Here is a 22,416-nt window from a genome sequence, read left to right on the forward strand (position 1 = left end):
GTGTGGTCTGTAGATACTGGTGCTGTGGTCTGTGGTCGTCTGAGCTCCTATCAGAACCTCTCCCTCCACCAACAGTACAGATTTTACCTTTTTACACACATCATATCAAAATGGTAAAGGTCTTTCTTCCTGCTCTCAGATGTTTTACATGTTAGTGGTCAATAAAATGTAAGTGAAACAAGAGTTTAAATCACTTTTTTATTCAGCCTGTGTCCAGTCAACCTCCGTCCAGCAGGTGTCAGTACTGATCCAGTTTCGTCCGCAGAGGGAAAATGGCAGAGAACTAAAGAAGCTTGTTTCAACCCGTCACTTAAAGTTTATTGACCACTAGAATGTCAAACATCTGAGCACACGGAGGACTAGCGTTACTTTATGGATACTATTAAAGGAGCTCCTGTCTCATACAGAGCTACTGAGGAGATGAACCTGTGGTTGGACCTGACTGACGCGCCGACACTATGTTTGATCTGATACCAAACCGCTCACTGTGACTCAGTGTTCTAATGATACCATGCAGGCATTTCTTCATGCAAAAAACTATTTATTTACTTCACCGTGCAAACAGCATCTTTTGGGGTTCCATACACTGATCAGATAAATTAATTTGTGCCACAGGCTGTTTGAATAGCGGTAACCTGCAGTAACCTAAGGTCAAAAACCTTTGCCCTTCCGGGTCAAACCTCTTGCTCATGACAGTGAACTTGACGACTATATAGACAACAGCGCCACCCACGGTCACACAAATCCATTAGACATGTTTCACCCATTTGGCTTTTACAGACACAATCTGTGGAAAAGGGTATAAATGGGTACGGTAAGGTTGACCACCGCTCTACGGTGTCCAACACTCTGTCAGCAGCCTAAGAAGCTGAACCTCAACTCAGAGCCATGGTGGAGGCTGAGGTTACAAACAGATCTATAGCTGTTTGTGGATGACCTGAGTAACACACTCATGTTTATAACCCACGGTGTGGCTACAGAGTTTATACATCTTCATTTCACTGAATTTATTGTTTTATTGGATCCTGTTTATTTGATACACTTATTTGTTTTATCTCTTGCTCATTTGATTTTCCTATGTGTCTCATCTGTTTAAGACAGTATGTATCTGATTGCGAACGCGGAAGGAGGCGCGGCAAAGCCGCGCCTCCGCCCAAGTGGAGCATACTATGAAACTCTGCTTGGCTTGTGTCTCTGTCTGTGTGTGTGTGTGCACTGCCTGCACTGCCTGTGTGCAACCCACAGAGTGCGCCAGAGTGCAGCTACAGCCATAACACACACACACACACACACACACACAAGTCTGTGAATACACAATATTTTCGAGCTGCGTTCGCTTCCAGCGTTCGCGCGTCTTACTTGTATATTACACTTTTACCTTAGCACTAGGTATACTCTTGTTTGCTTGTTTTAGAGGAAAATTCACTTCAGACTTCTGGTGATTAGTAGTTTTCCTACCTATGTTGAATACACTTATTGTAAGTCTCTTTGGATAAAAGTGTCTGCTAAATGACTGTAATGTAATGTAATGATTTGTTTCTCATAAGCGTCTTTTAACTCTTCTCGCATCTGTGTCATTTTATATTTCTTTGGCTATTAAAAAAATATCAGTGTGCAAATCTTTGAAAAAATATATATCCGTTTTAAAGCTAACATTTTTAACTCAGATCTGTGTTTCTGGGGGTCCCTGGAACAACATATTGTGATAATATAAACTGTTAGGATTTAGAAGACATTTGCAGAATATATATTCAAAGATTTGCACAAACTTTCACGATGTTTCTAAAATAGCATAAGTAAAATATCTGAGTACATCTTCCAACACTGCGCTTGAGGCGGGAGGCATGCGTTAATCCGACAGACCTTTTCTCCGACTATGTGGCATCCGCGTGCGGTTAGGGTTAGGGTGCGGGTTTGGTTCGGGTTTACCGTTTAATGTCGGAGCACTGCACTGTCGGAGGAATGCGCTGTCGGACTAACGTATTGCACCCGCTTGAGGCGAGGTCCCCTAAACACTTAAAATAGCAGATCTACAAGCTCACAGCGCGGCACAACGTGACGAGCTGGAACCACTGGACAAGTTGATAAGAACTTTCTACAACTCAATGACACAAAATCGGAAATCATTTTATTCGGCCCCCCAAATTCAACCCACTCCTTCCACTCTGAACTTGGCACGTTAGCTCCAAATATCACCCTCACTGCCCGTAACCTAGGTGTAATTTTTGACCCAGCCATATCATTTCACACACAAGTCACAAGAGTAGTCCAGTCCTGCTACTACCAGATTAGGAATATTGCCAAGATTAAATCATTCATCTCCACTGCAGACCTGGAAACCGTCATACATGCCTTTATTTCATCCCGTTTAGATTACTGTAACTCTCTCTACTCAGGTATCAATAAAAAAACATTATGCCGTCTCCAGATGGTGCAAAACTCTGCAGCCAGGTTACTCACCAATACAAAGAAAAGAGAACATATCACACCCATCCTGGCTGCCCTACATTGGCTGCCGTGAGCTACAGAAAAGATTTTAAGATTTCATTGATCACTTTTAAAGCCCTACATGGACTGGCCCCCAGTGACATTGTGGACTTGCTAAAACCCCATGAGCCAGTTCGCCAGCTTAGATCCTCAGATTGGGCCCTCCTGGATCCTCCCACAACACACTTTGTCACACGGGGGGACCGGGCTTTTTCGGCCCGGGCACCGGTGCTCTGGAATGCCCTACCCTTGGACCTTAGGTTGGCAGAGTCAGTTTCCTCTTTTAAATCGCTTCTGAAAACACATCTGTATATAAAGTGTTTTTCCTAAGGATTGTTTTATGGACTGACCTTAAAATGCCGTTTTTTGTTTTGTTTATGTTTTTCTTTGTTTTCTTATTTTATTCTTTCTCTTGCTGATGTTTGCGGTTTTTAATCATGTATGTAAAGCACTTTGTAACTTTGTTTGGAAAAGCGCTATACAAATAAAATTCATTAATTCATAAGGTTGTATACCTCAGAGCCATGTGTTGTAGGACCTGGGAGTGGTGTGGTCTGTCTCCTCTACGGGTCTGTCATTCTTCATCTGCTGTGTTAGACTTAGAGGACGGTGGTTCTAAAACACACTGCAGTGATGGCTGGTGGACCCTCATCGTCTGTGGAAATAATAATAATAACGTTTATTTGTATACAGGAAGGACCTTTCATGACATCACAAAGTGCTTTATATAAAAAAAAGAACGACAAAAGAGAAATGCAAACAAAAACAGATGAAAAACATGATGAAAAACAAATGAAAAGGAGACAAAGATCAAATCAAAACAATACAGGAAAATAGCAAGAACAAAACAACAAATACAATGGAATCAACTAAAAACAAGAAGAGTGACGGTGGGTTTTTGAGCTTGTTTTTAAAGCTATCTATGATGGTTGTCTGTCTTATACTGTACTGTAAGCAGAAAGCTGCTTCAACATGTTTTAATAATACATTTTTGGAGGTCAGCATGATGACCTGAGGAGAGGATTTAGAACATATTTGGACAGGCAATCTAAAAGGTATGAATGTGATGAACAATTGTGCCTTAAAAACTATTAAAACACATTTAAAATCAATCCTAAAAGTTACCAGGAGTCAGTGTAAAGATACTAAAACTAGAGTGACATGTTTTCTCATCTTGGTTTTAGTTAAAACTCTGAACAAGTTGTAGTGTGACTCTGTCAGTGCTTTTCTTATGAAGGACAGAACTAAGTACATTACAGTAGTAGAGACATGTATGAGAATGTCATGCCTGTCATCTGTTTGTAGCCCTGTCTGTGTAGCCTTGTTGTGTAGCCTTGTTGTGTAGTTGTGTAGCCTTGTTGTGTAGCCTTGTTGTGTAACCCTCATTTATGTTCCCAGAGCAAACTTTAGGTATTTATTATATATCTGTTCTTCTTCTTGTATTGTATATGCTGCTGCCTTGGAACAGGAAACACAGAGGCCTCTATACATAGACACCATGTACTGTAGGCAGAACCTTTGTTAACACACTAGGTAAGGAGGGGTTGTCACTTATGTATGTTTGAACATTGTTTGGTTAGAGTAATTAGGACAGGATAACCCCACGTTTGTAACTACTTTGGCCTGCACACTTTACCTGGTATGGTCTAGTGTTTATAATCCAGGGTGTGTTTACAGAGTTTATACATCTTCATTTCACTGATGTTCTTGTTTTATTGGATGTTATTTATTCAATACACTTATTTGTTTTATCTCTTGCTCATTTGATGTTTTAGAAGAGAATGCACTTCATACTTCTGGTGATTAGTAGTTTTCCTACCTATGTTGAATGCACTTATTGTAAGTCACTCACTATGGATAAAAGCGTCTGCTAAATGACTGTAATGGAATGTAATTCTTCCACCACTGCGCTTGAGGCGAGGCCCACTAAACACTTAAAATAGCAGATATACAAGCTCACAGCACAGCACAAAGTGACGCGCTGTGAGCTTGTAGATCTGCTATTTTAAGTGTTTAGGACCTGAGGTCTCAAACCCTTTTGTGCCAAGGGCCCCACAAACACTTAAAATAGCAGATCTACAAGCTCACAGCGTGGCACTCGGTGCTGTGCTATGACCTTGTAGATCTGCTATTTTTGAATAGCCCAATAAATCTAAAGGGACACGTTCCCGGATTGAATGTGTTAATGTTGAACATTTATCTGATATCTTGTGGAATTCAGTTTATCACTCATTTAGTTTTTTATTCCACTCTCTGAGGGTGTTTTAACAAGTTCAGGTTCTACGTTGAATTGTATTAAAAGTATCAAATCAAATAAACATTATTATTATTTATAATCTCACTCCACCTTTTAGTAGAACTCAGCGTCTTCTGGTCCATGGTGTCTCTGTGATGATACAGAGTTCCTCACAATGTGTTTTCTACTGCAGTATGGTGTCACACACACACACACACACACACACACACACACACACACACACACACACACACACACACACACACACACACACACACACACACACACACACACACACACACACACACACACACAGTATGGTGTCAGAGTAGAGTTATGTAGTGATGTACCCATCTGTTTCTTCTGTAGGAGGACACACACACACACACACACACACACACACACACACACACACACACACACACACACACACACACACACACACAGTAACAAGTGAAGTATTAAACGTTGTCTTTTCAGAAATGCACCTCAGAGCCTGGAATTCAAACACTGGAAGATATATTCATAATTCATTCATCAAACTAAAACACAGCAAAAAAAGAGTGTGTGTCAGTGTTTGTCTGTCCAAGTCCTAACCTACCCCCCCCTCTCTCTTTATTCTTTTGTACATATTTCTCACTCTTCATACCAGTAACCTGTAAACTGATTGTATGACATTCTGTATAGTAGTGTGTATATCTGTCTGTCTCTTATATGCCATCATGATTTGTGTGCATGGGGATCTCATCTTAAACAAGCTCAGTGCTTAATGAGTCTTCCAGTTTAGTAGATCTTGTATTGTGAATTTGTACTTCCATGTACTGTTGTTCTCATGTCTTACTAAATAAAGTACATCAATCAATCAATCAACAAATACATTGCTGCCTATGAATACACAAACAACATAAAGGCTTTGTTTGTGCGCTGAAAAATGAAAATCAAGGCTCTTTGGATGCAAAGAATAGTATTTTACTTACAAAAGTGACAACCAGTGACATGGTGAAATAAAGTGACACAGAGAGTAGATGTTTGTCCTCAGACCATCATCAACACTGGTCACTTTTTAAACTTTTGTAAAAGATTATGTTTGAACCCAAAGAGCCTCCATGTTCATTTCTCAGTGAGAAAAGCCTGTTTGTTGTTCATGGACTTTCATGATGGACTCTCTCATACATGTCTTCAGCCCCGATGAGCCTTGAGTTTAGAGAACAAACTGTCCTATAGCTCTTTGTCTATGAATACAAACATGATCAATAACCAATATACATTACACCCCAGGTGATGAGACAGTTGGGACAAGACCAGTGTCTGGGAGGTTAACCAGAATAGAAGCTCACTGACAACACTGACCAACATTTTATTAAATGAGGCACAGTTTACGGAGCTAGTTCAGGCCAGGCAACTCAGGGATTGGGCCAACCGATCAGGTGACTAAGTCACATGCATTTTTCTCCTGGTCGGTGGGTTATAAGCATTGCTCTGCCTACCTGTTCATTCTAGTTGCGCTCTTCTGCTGGGCTGACGTGCCGTACCTGCTGCTGATCTGTTACTGAGATCCTGCCGGATCTGCTGCCTTTGCTTGCTACGTATGCTGCTACCATGAATAATCTCATCCCACCGCCTCCCCGGCATCCACCTGTAGGTTCTGTTTCTAGATCCCCATGGGGGTTTAATTCATTCCCTGTAAATGCTATTTGGCATGTAACATTCATTAGAATGTTATTCTTACAGGGAATGAATGGATTCAGATGCCTGACGCCAAACTATGCTTCCTCATGCTTTCTATATCTATGCTCAAGCTTGCTTAAATATATTCTAATCCAATCCAAATGTTGTCTGACTGAAATACTTATTTATCTTATATTTAATTCTCTATTTACAAATGAGGGTCTAAATTACATTTAAGGCCAAATATTTCTTCAAATGCTACATTATAACAGAACCTGTGATAGATAAACAAACTGAAGGGTAACTTTAGCTCTGATAATGATGTAACATGTATGTTCACATCATGTTCAAGGTTTAGCTGCCTAATGGACCTGTGTCCATCTGGGGGTCCTTTAGGAAGTAGGGGGTACAGGAAGCTTTCACGTAGGATATAACCCCCCTTTTGTGGCCATAAAAGTGTCTTTGAGTACTTAGAAAAGCACTATATAAATTCCAGATATTATTACTATTATTATGATTATTATATGGAGCTGACTGACTTGTTTTCACCTGATAAAAATAATGAAAGTGATGCTTTTCCTCCTCAGACAATTTAACTTCTTTAACAAAATGAATGTTTGTGTTCCAGGAGCTTTGTCTGGAGCTGAGGTTCATGGTTCTGAAAAGACTCTCAGAGAACATTGTGTTCCAACCTGAAGCTGGTGTCTCCATCATGGATGTGTGTCTGTTTCTCATCCTCCTCCATCTTCTTCTGACCACCTGAAACACACGTTACAATGACATTTTTCGGTTAAATTGCAGTTATTAAGGGAAATTAATAGTTTTTTTTCTGGTTAAAAACGTCTCTAAAAACGTCTAATATAATGCATGTTTTACCTATAACTTAAATATAAAAAAAAACAAAACGGTTATATTGCAGTTATTAAGGCAGATAGGCTAATAATGCATGTTTTACCTCTAACTCAAACAACAATAAAACCAGCAATCTGAGGACAACAGTAACAACACACTCTCCCAGCCTGTCAACTTGTGACTGTCACAGTATTTCCACTACACAGGATCTACAGGCTATTAAAGCCAACAGCACACATTTAACCAAATTCACCCACAAATACGTTTAAGCCACTTCTATTAACCACATAATAAAAGGCAGTGCACAGTTAAAAAAAAGCCATGTCTTAACTTGTGCTAAGCGTTGCCTTATATTCCTTTGTGTTGCTAATGACACAATATGTACTGTATCTAATCTAGCCGTTTTTAATTAACGGTTTAATTTGGTTATTTAGAAGCCTGTATCCGTTATCCTGTTTTTCAAGCCACCGCGGAGTGTTCAAAAGCTTCCTTGGTTTACGCGTCACAAAGTGGCTGTGATTGGTTGAGATGCGCAGAGAGGGTTTCAGAGCAGGAAGCCATGCCCATATATGTCTATGGCCATGCTTTCAAAGCACGTGGTTCTCAACCTCTGGGTCGGGACCCGACATGATTTTGGGGAGTTCCCCAGATCACAGTGAAGTGACAATTCAAGGACTTTTAAGACCTTTTTAATACCTAAATGAAAGGGGGAAAAGACCGTTACGGAATCAAAAGTATCTAACAAACTATACAATAAAAAACAATCAAACATTGGCCAAATCATCAAATACTATAAGAAGCAAAAATTGTGAACTTAGCAGATCTACAAGCTCACAATGCCTTGCAACGTGAGGCATGGTGAGCTTGTAGATCTGCTATTTTCACAACATTTATGTGGGGAACCGAGTCAAACAAAATGTAATGCCTCAACTACAACATTGCAAGTGCTTGTCAGGGTGAATGAGATGTAAAAAACAAAACATATATTAATGTGTTTATACTGATGTGTGATGTACGGTGTCACGCCGCAGTTCACTCACACTCACTCACGGGGCGGGCCGAGTCGTTGATTTATATATTGTTTTGCGGGGCGGGTTGGGGCGGGTTCGGTTCCGTGGCGGGGCGGGCAGGGCGGGGTATGAAAAACCTGACCGTCGCATCAGTAGTGTGGGGACTCATTTTAAACAAGCTCAGTGCTTAATGAGTCTTCCAGTTTAGTAGACCTTGTATAGTGAATTGTACTTCCATGTACTGTTGTCATGTCTTACTAAATAAAGTACATCAATCAATCAAAGAAGGTTGATGCTGCATCAACAAAGCTCTCTGGATAATAAGCGGCTGCCTGAGGCCTGTGTCTCACCTGTCAGTCCTTGTGGGGAATCTCCCCGGCCGGTCTCCAGCCAGAGGCAGCTTACCATCAACCTGACAAAAGGAAAGCCCAGATACATGACTGGTATATCCTGTTGACACTATGACGACAACAGCCCCGCTAAACAGACTCCAGTCCCTTCACTCGTACAACAAGGAGCACAAGAGACGCTTCGTTCTGTCTGTGAGGACATGTCTATATAAACGTTCTGTCTCTGAGGACATGTCTATACAAACGTTCTATTCAATAGGGAGAGAGTATGAGAAATCAGAACATTATTTTGATGCTTTTCACTGTTGTACGGACAGCAGTTGAGACGCAGTCACTGATTGGCCCGATCATTTTCTTATTTCTCATACTCACTCCCTATAGGCTGAAGTCCAGACTGATACCGGGGAGGAACGAGAGGGTGAATCCACGTTATCAGTCTGGACAATGCCAGGCTAGGGGTATAACACGGAGGCAAAAGAAGAAAAGGAACAGGTGTACAACACAAACACTAAGGAAGAAGGGACATTACTAGACCTAAGAAAGTTCTCTGGTTGGGAAAGAGCAGCTGCCAAAGCCATTGCATGTCTGAGGTGCCATGCTCAACAAATGAAGGGTCTTACACTTAAGAAAGGTGAAGCCACACGTGTTGTCAACGTAACAGAACCTGAAGGTCTGGAGGGCTCTGGTCTGGAACGTCCTGCATGAGATGAGGAGAGAGAGAGGACATATATAAATATTAACATTAAACTGAATGACTGTCTGGTTACCCTGAATGACAGCTCTGTCACTATTACAATGTCTCTCCTCAATATGAACACAATTTAAATGTCTCATCTCTATATAATATACACTTTAATATCATTAAAGTGTACATTATATTATGTCTACATTCTCTACATGTCTAGTTCAATGTGCATAAAGTACTTAGGTCATTACTGTGTTTGGTCACTAGATGGCAGTCTAACAACATATAATGGACCAGGTTCTCAGTCTAACTGAAGTGATTTCTCCAACTAGATGGCTGTATATAGAACAGTTAATGATAAACATAAACATAATAATTCTACATATTATTGTGTTCATTGTTTAGTAAACAGATCTTTCATAATGTTTCACTGATCATAGATTAAAGACTTTATGAACAAACAACATATTTATTATAGTTTAATCTCTACCAGTGAACAGGACGTAAAGAGACTCTCTTACACAATGATCACTTTGTTATTAATTAACTCTGGATCAATATTATACTGATGTTTCATTAGATTATATTCTAGAGACACAGACTGTGTTCAGTTGTAATAAGTTGTAAATGCTAGTGATTGACCAGGATAAGACAGATAATACATGTTAGTGAACATAAAGTTAAACTCATCTTGAGAGATAAAGGCTCTGGTCCAAAAAAAGATCCATTTCACTTTGGGGTGTGTGGGGTGAGGTCTGTGTCTTTTTTTATTATATATATATATATATATATATATATATATATATATATATATATATATATATATATATATATATATATATATATATATATATATATATACAGATGTGCCACTTCAAAACTTCACACGTTACTGTTCTTTCCCTGAAAGTCCCCTGAAAATGCATTTTTTTCCTCCCTTTTCTGCCCTTAAAATGCACTGTTTTGCCCCTGAAAAGAAGTTGTCACTACACACCCCCGTTTTTCCCTTCAACAGACATCCATATACATGAGAGCAAAAGAATGTGTGTTTAAGAAGGTGTCAGACTCATTATGAGGTGAAAGGTGATTTGACCAGTTGCTCAAATTAATTAGCATCATAAAAGCAGTGATCATCAAAATAATTCAGCATTTTAAATGCCCTTCTTTGTCCCTCTTATTGCCCTGGGAATCCCCTGAAAATTTACTGTCTTGGCGATGGCAGGACATGTGAAGTTTTGAAGTGGCACATCTGTATATATATATAGTGTAGCCTATAGATGTGAGGAGTGAGGACACATTTACACACTCACTTGTAAACCTGTTATGTAAAGTAGTGATTTGGGTATTTGGGAGTAGTGATTTGGGTAAATAGCAGATCTACAAGCTCACAACGCCTCGCAGTGTGAGCTTGTAGATCTACTATTTTCACAATATCTTTCTTACGTAATCTAAATATAAACATACAGATACCCTGTAAACACTTATACTGTATGTTGGTTTGTTTACTGTTGAGTGACAACATTAAAGATAAACCCCTAAATCATTAGTTGGGTCCAGACCCCCCACTGGACAAGTTGATAAGGTTGTATACCTCAGAGTCATGTGTTGTAGGATGTGGACACGGTGTGGTCTAGCTGTCTCTCCTCTCTGGGTACAGAGGGTTGTTTCTTCATCTGGTTGATCTGTGGTGTGTTAGAGGTCTGTAGCAGCTGCTAGTTCTGCTGTCTCTGCTTTACACTGATGTCTGGTGGATCCTCATCACCTGACTAGTCTGTGGAAATAATAATAATAATAAACTTTATTTGTATACAGGAAGCACCTTTCATGACATCACATGCAGCACAAAGGGCTTTATATATTTAAAAAAACGACAAAAGAGAAATGCAAGCAAAAACAGACCAAAAACATGATCAGGAACAAATTAAAAGGAGGCAAAGATCAAATTAACTCATTTTGTGCCACATGACGTCTAAGACGTCACGTGGCCTGACGCCCCGTGCGCCACATGACGTCAAAGACGTCATGGGAAAAAAAAAAAGAAAAAAAAAACATGTTCAGAACCCAAAATATGATGATTTGAAGATGTGCTGCTCCATCCACTCCTTGTTTAACCTATAACTTAAAAAGGCTGTATCTCGCTTCCTAAGCACTTTTTTTTTTTTACAATGAATTTTGCCTGTGGCACTCAGAGCCAAACTGCCATAAATAAGCATGGCATTGAATGAGTTAAAACAATACAGGAAAATACCAGGAACAAAACAACAAATACAATGTAATCAGCTAAAAGCAAGAGTAAAAAAGTGGGTCTTGAACTTGTTTTTAAAGCTATCTGTGGTCGTTGTCTGTCTTATATGTAATAGACGCCTTATCAGACGACGTCACACTGATATGACACAGTATGCGTGCACAGGTCAGCAGCAAAAGAACCCCACCGCTCATAAGATGTAATGTTAAAGTGGTCACAGCCTCACGTGTAAAAATGCTTCCCATCAAACTTTCAGATGCTGTTTTTCTCCCAGTATGGAGGAAGAATGCTTAGGATTGTTACTGTGATCTCTGCCTCTTGAAATATATAATCCTTGGTTTCTGTTGTGTGTAAATAATGATAACAACTCAAAGCAGTTGTCCTCCAAACCCCTCCTCCAGTGTCTGTCATAAGAACGGAGGGAGCGCTCTGTGATCATGACACCAGAAGGTCTTCCACGCAGAGAACGGCCGAGAATAGCAGATCTCCAAGCTCACAGCAGTCGCATCCGTGACGCGGTTGTGAGCTTGTATGTCAGCTGTTCTCGGTGCGCGATGAAGTACATATGTCTCGCTAGGGCGCACCTCACTAGCCTACACACAGAGGAGGTTGAATGAACTGAAACCAGCAGAACCCCAAAACAGCAGGTTTGGGGATCTGTTGGGAATTCATTACATGTGCGTCCAGTCTCAATGTTTGTAAACAAATAATTGGTCTATGGGAGCTTGTTCCAGGCGGTTGGCCCATAACAGCAGAAAGCTGCTTCAACATATTTTTTATATTTCATGTTTGACACCTTGAGGAGGTCAGCACTAGATGACCTGAGGAGACGGTTTGGAACATATTTGGACAGGCAATCTAAAAGGTATGAAGGGGCTTAGAACAATGAAGTGCCTTAAAAACTATTAAAACTATTTTAAAATCAAACTCTACTGTATGTTGGTTTGTTTACTGTTGAGTGAGAACATTAAAGATAAACCCCTAAATCATTAGTTGGGTCCAGACCCCCCACTGGACAAGTTGATAAGGTTGTATACCTCAGAGACATGTGTTGTAGGACCTGGGAGTGGTGTGGTCTAGCTGTCTCGTCTACGGGTACGGTTGGTTGTTTCTTGATCTGCTGTGGCAGAGGTCTGTAGAGGCTGCTGGTTCTAAAAACACTGCTGTCTCTGCTTTACAGTGATGTCTGGTGGATCCTCATCACCTGACTAGTCTGTGGAAATAATAATAATAACAATAAACTTTATTAGTATACAGGAAGCACCTTTCATCACATCACATGCAGCACAAAGGGCTTTATATATAAAAACAACAACAAAAGAGAAATCTAAGCAAAAGAACATGAACACAACATTAAACAACACAAACATTCAGATTAAAAACATGATGAAGAACAAATCAAAAGGAGACAAAGATCTAATTAAAACAATAAAGGAAAATAGCAAGAACAAAACAACAAATACAATGGAATCAACTAAAAACAAGAGTGAAACAGTGGGTCTTTGAGCTTGTTTTTAAAGCTATCTATGATGGTTGCCTGTCTTATACTGTTTGTAAGCAGAAAGATGCTTCAACATGTTTTTAATAATACATTTTTGAAGGTTAGTATGATGACCTGAGGGGACAATTTGTAACATATTTGGACAGGAGATCTAAAAGGTATGAATGTGATAAACAATTGTGCCTTAAAACTATTAAAACACATTTAAAATCAATCCTAAAAGTTACCAGGAGTCAGTGTAAAGATATTAAACCTGTAGTGATATGTTTTCTCATCTTGGTTTTAGTTAAAACTCTGAACAAGTTGTAGTGTGACTCTGTCAGTGCTTTACTTATGAAGGACAGAACTAAGTACATTACAGTAGTAGAGACATGCATGAGAATGTCATGCAACTTTAGGTATTTATTATATATCTGTTCTTCTTCTTGTATTGTATATGCTGCTGCCTTGGAACAGGAAACACATAGGCCTCTATACATAGACACCATGTACTGTAGGCAGAACCTTTGTTAACACACTAGGTAAGGAGGGGTTGTCACTTATGTATGTTTGAACATTGGTTGGTTAGAGTAGTTAGGTAGGCAGACCCCTAAGGTCAGCTGATCAGTTGCTACTAATTGAGCTCACGACTAACAAAAGGTCTAGAGGCGACCGAGCCTTCACTGTGGACACCCTGAGGCTCTGGAATAGCCTTTCTTTTAATATAAGAGCCTCTCAGTCCATAGACATTTATAAATCACTATTGAAGACTTCTACTACTTATTTTCCCTGGCCTTTGAACACAGTTAAACAGTTACATCACAACTATTGTCTGTACCACACTATGTTCTGCTATGCATGTTTTAATCGCTGCTTGTATTTATATGGTATTTTTGCACTGTATGAATTGTAACATTGTTGTTTTTTGTTTAACATTGCTCAACATCCGGTTATACAAACTGTGTTTCATTATGTTACCAATCCATCCCTATACAGTGAGTAGACCTAAAAGGGTTTCTAACACTGATAAACCCTCTTGTCTGTGCTGTAGATACTGGTAGTGTGGTCTGTGGTTGTCTTATCTCCTATCAGAATCTCTCCCTCCACCAACAGTACAGATTTGTACCTTTTTACACACATCCTATCAAAATGGTAAAGGTCTTTCTTCCTGCTCTCAGATGTTTACATGTTAGAGGTTAATAGAATGTAAGCAGACGTGTTGAAACAAGAGTTTAAATCACTTTTTTATTCAGCCTGTGTCCAGTCAACCTCCGTCCAGCAGGTGTCAGTACTGATCCAGTTTCGGCCGCAGAGGGAAAATGGCAGAGAACTAAAGAAGCTTGTTTCAACCCGTCACTTAAAGTTTATTGACCACTAGAATGTCAAACATCTGAGCACAGGGAGGACTAGCGTTACTTTATGGATACTATTAAAGGAGCTCCTGTCTCATACAGAGCTACTGAGGAGATGAACCTGTGGTTGGACCTGGCTGACGCGCCGACACTATGTTTGATCTGATACCAAACCGCTCGCTGTGACTCAGTGTTCTAATGATACCATGCAGGCATTTCTTCATGCAAAAAACTATTTATTTACTTCACCGTGCAAACAGCATCTTTTGGGGTTCCATACACTGATCAGATAAATTAATTTGTGCCACAGGCTGTTTGAATAGCGGTAACCTGCAGTAACCTAAGGTCAAAAACCTTTGCCCTTCCGGGTCAAACCTCTTGCCCATGACAGTGAACTTGACGCCTATATAGACAACAGCGCCACCCATGGTCACACAAATCCATTAGAAAATGTTTCACCCACTTGGCTTTTACAGACACAATCTGTGGAAAAGGGTATAAATGGGTACGGTAAGGTTGACCACCGTTCTCTGGTGTCCAGCACTCTGCCAGCAGCCTATGAAGCTGAGGTTACAAACAGGTCTATAGCTGACCAGAGTAACACACTCATGTTTATAATCCACTGTGTGGCTACAGAGTTTATACATCTTCATTTCACTGATTTTATTGTTTTATTGGATCTAGTTTATTTGATATACTTATGTGTTTTATCTCTTGCTCATTTAATATTCCTATTTTGTCTCATCTGTTTAAGACAGTAGGAAGATGATATATTACACTTTTACCTTAGTGCTAGGTATACTCTTAGTTGTTTTAGAGAGAATGCACTTCAGACTTCTGGTGATTAGTAGTTTAGTTCACTACCTACAGTATGTTGAATGTACTTATTGTAAGTCTCTTTGGATAAAAGCTTCTGATAAATGACTGTAATGTAAATGTTTACCTGGTATCCTATAGGTTCACACGTACACACTGCAGACAGGACGGTGCTGGAGGACAGTGGAGGACAGAGGGCTCTGGTCTGGAACGTCCTGCATGAGATGAGGAGAGAGAGGACATATATAAATATTAACATTAAACTGAATGACTGTCTGGTTACCCTGAATGACAGCTCTGTCACTATTACAATGTCTCTCCTCTATATGAACACAATGTAAATATCTCATTTCTATATAATATACACTTTAATATCATTAAAGGTGTATATTATATTATGTCTACATTCTCTATTAAAGTGCATATTATATTATGTCTACATTCTCTATTAAAGTGTATATTATATCATGTCTACATTCTCTACATGTCTAGTGCTATGTGCATAAAATACTTTGGTCATTAACTGTGTTTGGTCACTAGATGGCAGTCTAACAACATATAATGGACCATGTTGTCAGTGTGACTGAAGTGATGTCAGTGATTTAGATCAGATTAAAGTTTATGTTCTTTAGAATGTTCTATAAAGCAGGGCTATTTCATAGAATCAAAGCTTAAAGCCTCAATGTGTGATTTATTCAACTGGGTGGCTGTCTATAGAACAGCAGAAACATGTGTTTAGATCATAAACATCATAATTCTACATATTGTTGTGTTCATTGTTTATAATGATAAAACATAAGACAGATAATGCCATGCAGACACATGTTAGTGAACATAAAGTTAAACTCATCTTGAGAGATAAAGGCTCTGGTCAAAACAGACCCACTTCACTGAGGGCTCTCCTTTCAAAGGAGTGTAAAGCTCTGGTCACAAAATAAAATAATCATATATGAACTGGAGACCCCCCACCCTGACAAGCACTTGTAACTATAGGCATTACACTTAGTTTGACTCGGTTCCACAGATAAACATTGTGAAAATAGCTGATCTACAAGCTCACAACGCCTGTGAGGCGTTGTGAGCTTGTAGATCAGCTATTTTCATAATATCTTTCTTACGTAATCTACATATAAAGGTACAGATACCCTGTAAACACTTATACTGTATGTTGGTTTGTTTACTGTTGAGTGACAACATTAAAGATAAACCCCTAAATCATTAGTTGGGTCCAGACCCCCCCCCCCCACTGGACAAGTTGATAAGGTTGTATACCTCAGAGTCCATGTGTTGTAGGACCTGGGAGTGGTGTGGTCTAACTGTCTCTCCTCCGGGTACAGTAGGTTGTTTCTTGATCTGGTGTAGCAGCGGCCGGTAGCAGCTGGTGTTCTAAAAAACACTGCAGTGATGTCTGGTGGACCCTCATCGTCCTCACCTGTGGAAATAATAATAATAAAGTTTATTAGTATACAGGAAGCACCTTTCATCACATCACATGCAGCACAAAGGGCTTTATATAGAAAAAGAACGACACAAGATAAATCTAAGCAAAATAAAAAGAGGCAAATATCACATTAAAACAATAAAGTAAAATAACAAGAACAAAACAACAAATACAATGGAATCAACTAAAAACAAGAAGAGTGATAAAGTGTGTCTTGAGGTTCATTATTAAATCTATCTATGGTCGTTATCTGTCATATATGTAATGGGAGGTTGTTCCAGGCACATCTGTGGGACTCAGGGGTTTAAGTACATTTAATTATACAGTACACCCTCTGTTATCTCTGGACAAAGGTAAGTGAAGGTAGACGTTCATCAAAAGGGTAGTGATACATTACATTACATTATATGAGTTGTTTTTTAGACTGTGACGTGCTTATTTATTACTCTCCGCCAGGAGAGTATTGTTATCACTGCGTTTTCACTTTCTAAACATGACACACCGATTGGTCAAGCCTCACGTGACACGTGAAATACTGTGATCTGATTGGCTAGTGACGCCACCGGGCCTATATATACATGGCATCACTCTGACAGTGTCTCCGCCACTGTCAGAGTGAGGTAAGACGGGAACCATGAAATGGCTGCATGGCTGATACATAATTGGCAGATAGGACAGATAGGACATTTATATAGACAGGAGGGATATGACATAGGACACTTATACAGACAGGAGGGATAGGACACTCACACAGACAGAACGGAAGAGGACACTTACCCAGACAGGTTGGATAGGACACTTACATATACAAGAGGGATAGCGACCTATAAATACATGTGTCACTGTGATAAGCCAGATTCCAATACCGAAAATCCGGCCACTAGCTCACTCCCAGACCTTCGAACCGGAAGTAGTCAAGTAGTCGCGGTCCAATTGTTCCTATCTGTCTTATTGGACAGATAGGACAGATAGGACACTTATATAGACAGGAGGGATATGACACTTACATAGACAGGACGGATAGGACAGGAGGGATAGGACACTTACACAGAATGAACGGAAGAGGACACTTACCCAGACAGGATGGATAGGACACTTACATATACAAGAGGGATAGCGACCTTCGCGACCTTCGAACCAACACAAGTCTTCTGGCGGAGAGTTGTGCTCCGAGGAGCACTTTTTCTAGTTATATTTGATATTTGTCTGTAGGGAGTGTGGTAGAATATATGTAGAATTGTAGGATGTACTGTATGTTTTCTCTTCTTTTTAAAATGCTGACCCTGGGAGCTGAGCTCAAATGTCCTATGCACTTGTGCAAATGGCAAATAAAGTCTATTCTATTCTATTCTATATATTAGGCATTATAGTCACAAATGCTGCAACAGGCTCTGGGGTGCAGCAGTGGAAAAGTGCCGGCCCAACTCCCACCGCGGAGGTTGTGGGTTCGAATCCACCCCCATGGTGCATCCGGTTTTGTCCAGCGCCAACACGAGCACAATAGGCTCTATGCACAGCAGCCATATTATCACTTCCTTCACAGGTGTTACCAATGATACTAATGAAGGCTCTGTTCCATTTACAAGTTCCGGTAGGAGACACAAAGAATCTCCTTTGTGTCTCCATACAGAACCTCAGCCTGTCATCACATTATTGTCTCAGGAATGAGACAAAAACTAATAATTATCCATGAATTAAAGTCTCCATGGGGTGAATAATAGACCAATTAATTGTTTACAAACATTAAGACTGGACGCACAGGTGACTGTTTCATGTAATCAATGTAAAATAGCCGATCTACAAGCTCACAACGCCTCGCACTGCGAGCTTGTAGATCGTCTATTTTCACAATGTTTGCCTCTTTCTTACGTAATCTAAATATAAAGGTGCAGATACCCTGTAAACACTTATACTGTATGTTGGTTTGTTTACTGTTGAGTGACAACATTAAGAACAAAAGAACAAATACAATGGAATCAACTAAAAACAAGAGTGAAAAAGTGGGTTTTTAAAGCTATCTATGGTCTTATATGTAATGGGAGATTGTGCCGTTGGCCCACACAAGCAGAAAGCTGCTTCAACATGTTTTTTGTAATTCATTTTTGGAGGAGGTCAGCACACCTAAGGAGACCATTTGGACAGGCATGGGATTTGACAGTTTGTTATCAAGAACATAACCTAAAGATATGTAGACGTCAAAGACCGCCTTTTCTAACATTAGGCATTGGCCTTGGTCGTGACTCTCTGAAGTCCAGACCCTATCATCAGCCAACTTAAAAGTATGTTCTTATAGCTGCTGACACACACTGTGTAGTTTATAGGGTCTTTCCGACCATATTATACATTTCTACAAACATGTTTACAAACATTCAAGCTGGTAGTGAGTGACCTCTAGAGGAGAGAAGGGGTCTTTTTCTTCTCCGCTGCTATGACGTCAGGATTGTTGTTGTAAATGTGTTGTTTGTCGTGTTTACTGTCTTTACTCATGTTCTTTGGGGGGTTGGATCCTGGGGGCATGTATAATTTCGGGGATACTTTTTTATAGGATTTATTCCGGTGGGTTTAGGATACGGGAAACATCCTTATTTAATTGCAACGTATGTGTGTTTATGTACGAGAGGTCCACATGTGTTCTTGCGCGTGCGCAGAAGAGTTGTTTTGACCAGAAAGTTTTCATTCCATCGCAGCGTGAGAGAGCGTTCGCACGTAAATAGAGAGCTGGTAAGACAATTGTGCACGAAAAGTGATCATTCTGTGTAAAACTCTTTTATTATACTCATATATGTTGTTAGTTTATTTATGCATGTTTCGTATATTATTAATGGTATTTTCTTTTCGTGTGGTTTTGTGTTTTCAGTTAAATAACCTGCAACTACTACTACAACACCTCATGCTACCGTTAGCACCCATTGTTCTAATGTGCGTAGATTCTCTGGGCTGGCTGAAGGTAGAAATACTGTACCAGTGATAGTTTAGTTAGATGACCATGTGTGTTTATGTGAGAATGTGTGTGTGTTTTATTTAATAAATTACCAAAAGACAGTATCGGTGTTCGTGTTGATGTTGTTGTTGAGTGATTACATCAAATCTTTCTACGTGTGTACGTCCCTGGACCGAGGGGAAGATCTTAAGTTAGGTTGAGCTTTAGGATATCGGTACAGTTATTTAACACAGCCAGCCCGTGCAACGAGGAAAGTGTGGGGATTTGGTGTTGTTATTGAAGTAGCCTTTCCACGTGAGGAGTGGCTAGGCTAGCACAACGTCGTGGGTCCCGTGTCGACGGAGGCTCGTCGTGGGAGAGGCCTAACGTCGTCATCCCTGCCCTGCTCGACGCCAAAACCAACCCCCACAAGGCGGGAGGGAGTTCTGTTCTGGAGTCGGACAAGCCACGCCGAGGACGCGCGGGAGGACCAGCTGTTTCCCCCCAAAAGAGCTGACGACGCGGTGCTACGACCCAGTGGCTGGCCGACAACAATCACCACAGCAAAATCATTACCAAAAGAAATGTGTGCTTTTGCAATGTGTGCTTTTTACTGTGTGCTGTTGTCGGACGATGAGCCGAAGTAGTTCAGGACTGTTTATGATACATAGCACTGAATGCTAAGGAAAATCGCTGCTAATGCTAACTAGCAAGAGAACTGTGCATGCTACCTAGCACTGAAGGCTAAATTACAATCACTGCTAATGCTATTGCTAACTAGCAAGACGTCTGATCACGTGACGCAGGATCGGCTGGCCGCTGACCCGGAAGTAGTTTAGGGACGGTAAGGAGGCACCGACCTAAAGCCAACAGCAGGAGGCGCCATAAGACTTTGCTAGCATTCCTTTTGAATTCCTCCAGGAGAGGCACAATAGACTATTTTCCCTTGTTTTCCTCTGAACTGTTAACCATCCCATCGCCGTTATGGCGGACGCAGTCGTTTTAGCTGGACTGAAAAAGAGCCGCTCTGTGGCACAGGCCACATTGTCCAGACGGCTAACAAAAGTAGATCTTAGCCTAGACAAGTTGACCGAGCTTGAAATGACCGCTAACATAACGGCACTTAAGGATGATTTTGACATTGTAATGGACGCTAGTAGCGATTATGTTGAAGCTTTGGAGGATGCTACAGGGGACAATACAGGGGAAGTAGCGGCGGTGCACGGGAAGTTGAAAATGTGTGGCGACAAGGTGGACGAAGCAGCCAAACAGCTGAGGGAGGCTGTATGGAAAATACATTTGTCAAGCCAGTTTGAGTTTCGGCTGGATCGCCTAAAGCAAGCTGTTGGTGAGTGTGAGCGCGACATAGCGTCGGCGGGCAACTTCACCGCCGGAGCTCGGAGATCGATGCAGGACGATTTGGAGAATAAGTACGAACATTTGGTGGAATTTATGACGGATTTTTCCCCTTTCGCCCCCGATCTAGAGGTGGTTGGTATGCGGAACGTTTGCATGGACTATAAGGACAAAAAGAGTAAGACATTGAGTACATTGGCTGCAGCTGGATTAGTACCGGATCCGAGTATCAGTGCCACGGTTCAGTCGGTACCAACAAGCAGCAGCAGCGACGCACGGAGCGTTGACGGTGTGTTAGTGGACTTATACGGGGCTTCAGCAGGCGGTCCGGGGAGCGTGGCCGCAGCACGTGATACGTCTCAACTGCAGCAAGGGAGCTTAATTTCCCACTTTGTGCCTTTTCCCAGCAAATCTCCGAAACAAGGGAGGAGGTCGGTCGGATTAACGCCGGATTTTAGGGACTCTCGACAGCCGCCGGACAGCGGTGATAAGTGGCGGTCATCTGCTGCGTCACAGCACGCGGACAGCGGTGATAAGTGGCGATCATCTGCTGCGTCACAGCACGGTGCGAGCGCTGCCCCGTTGCCTCGGTTTGCACTAGCACGGCTGAATCTGCCCAAGTTTAGTGGAGTGCGAAGGGAATATTACCGATGGAGGGAGAATTGGGACTCGCTACAAAGAATGGCCGAACCGACTGGATCCCGTGACCTGCGCCTGTTTCACCTGCTGGACAGTGTTACGGACGCGGTGAAACAGGAGCACAAGCTGGTGCGGTACAGAAGCTCGGAGGACGTTTTTCGAGTGCTCGACGATCGATACGGTAACGTGTCTCAAATTGCCCACGAGATTATAATGGAGTTACAGGACATGCCCTCCGTGCGTAATAACCAACCGAAAGAGGCGTTAAAGTTAATCAACGCTATTGAAGGTGCGTTGATGGACTTGGAGGATTTGAACTGTGAGGACGTTATGAGGAATCGTCTCGTGGTCACGTCACTGGAGAGTAAATTACCGGACAATATGTTAGATAGGTGGCTGCTTTTCCAGTGCGAGGCTGCCAACGGGGTCCACCAGGGGAACCTGTTTAATAAACTAATGCAGTTCTTGGTGGACCAGAAATCCGTTTTACTGCGGAGGGAACAGTTGCAGCCGAGGAAACCGGGCACCGCCAGGACGGGTGACCCGCCTTCCCGCGACAAGCAGGGAGACAAAGGGGACAAACAGCAGGAGAAGCGGTCATTCACAAGAGCGACGGTGAGTGACTCTAATGGCAGCTCCGCACAGGGCAACTGTGATGTATGTGGACAAGGGGGGCATGCAGGCCAAGTGTACCGCTGTAAGACTTTTAGAGAGGCTAATGCTTCGGACAGGCGGAACCATGCGAGGAAGGTGAAAGCCTGTTATAAATGTCTGGATCGTCACGAGGGAGCGTGTAAGAGGAACTTTTTATGCCGAAATGAAGAGTGCAAGAGGGGGGATGATCCCCCGGATCATCACTATTTCTTATGCCTCAAAGCG

General features: G+C 41.3%; 1 protein-coding gene and 1 long non-coding RNA gene across 2 annotated transcripts in view; both read right to left on the bottom strand.

Annotated features, from left to right (window-relative positions):
- The window catches only part of kcnq1.2 (potassium voltage-gated channel, KQT-like subfamily, member 1.2), a gene marked incomplete at both ends in the record, with an annotated part of 592,759 nt that overhangs the window by 150,933 nt on the left and 419,410 nt on the right, over nucleotides 1–22,416 (bottom strand). The gene's annotated exons all lie outside the window — the stretch shown is intronic.
- Nucleotides 10,963–15,366, bottom strand: LOC311047631. Its single transcript, XR_014601027.1, has 3 exons — nucleotides 15,309–15,366; nucleotides 12,571–12,746; nucleotides 10,963–11,059 (listed from the first exon to the last, which is right to left on the bottom strand). It is a non-coding gene; the product is annotated as an uncharacterized lncRNA (long non-coding RNA).

Source organism: Gymnoscopelus microlampas, assembly GCF_963454915.1.
Source record: "Gymnoscopelus microlampas genome assembly, chromosome: 6".
Taxonomy (NCBI): Eukaryota; Metazoa; Chordata; class Actinopteri; order Myctophiformes; family Myctophidae; genus Gymnoscopelus; species Gymnoscopelus microlampas.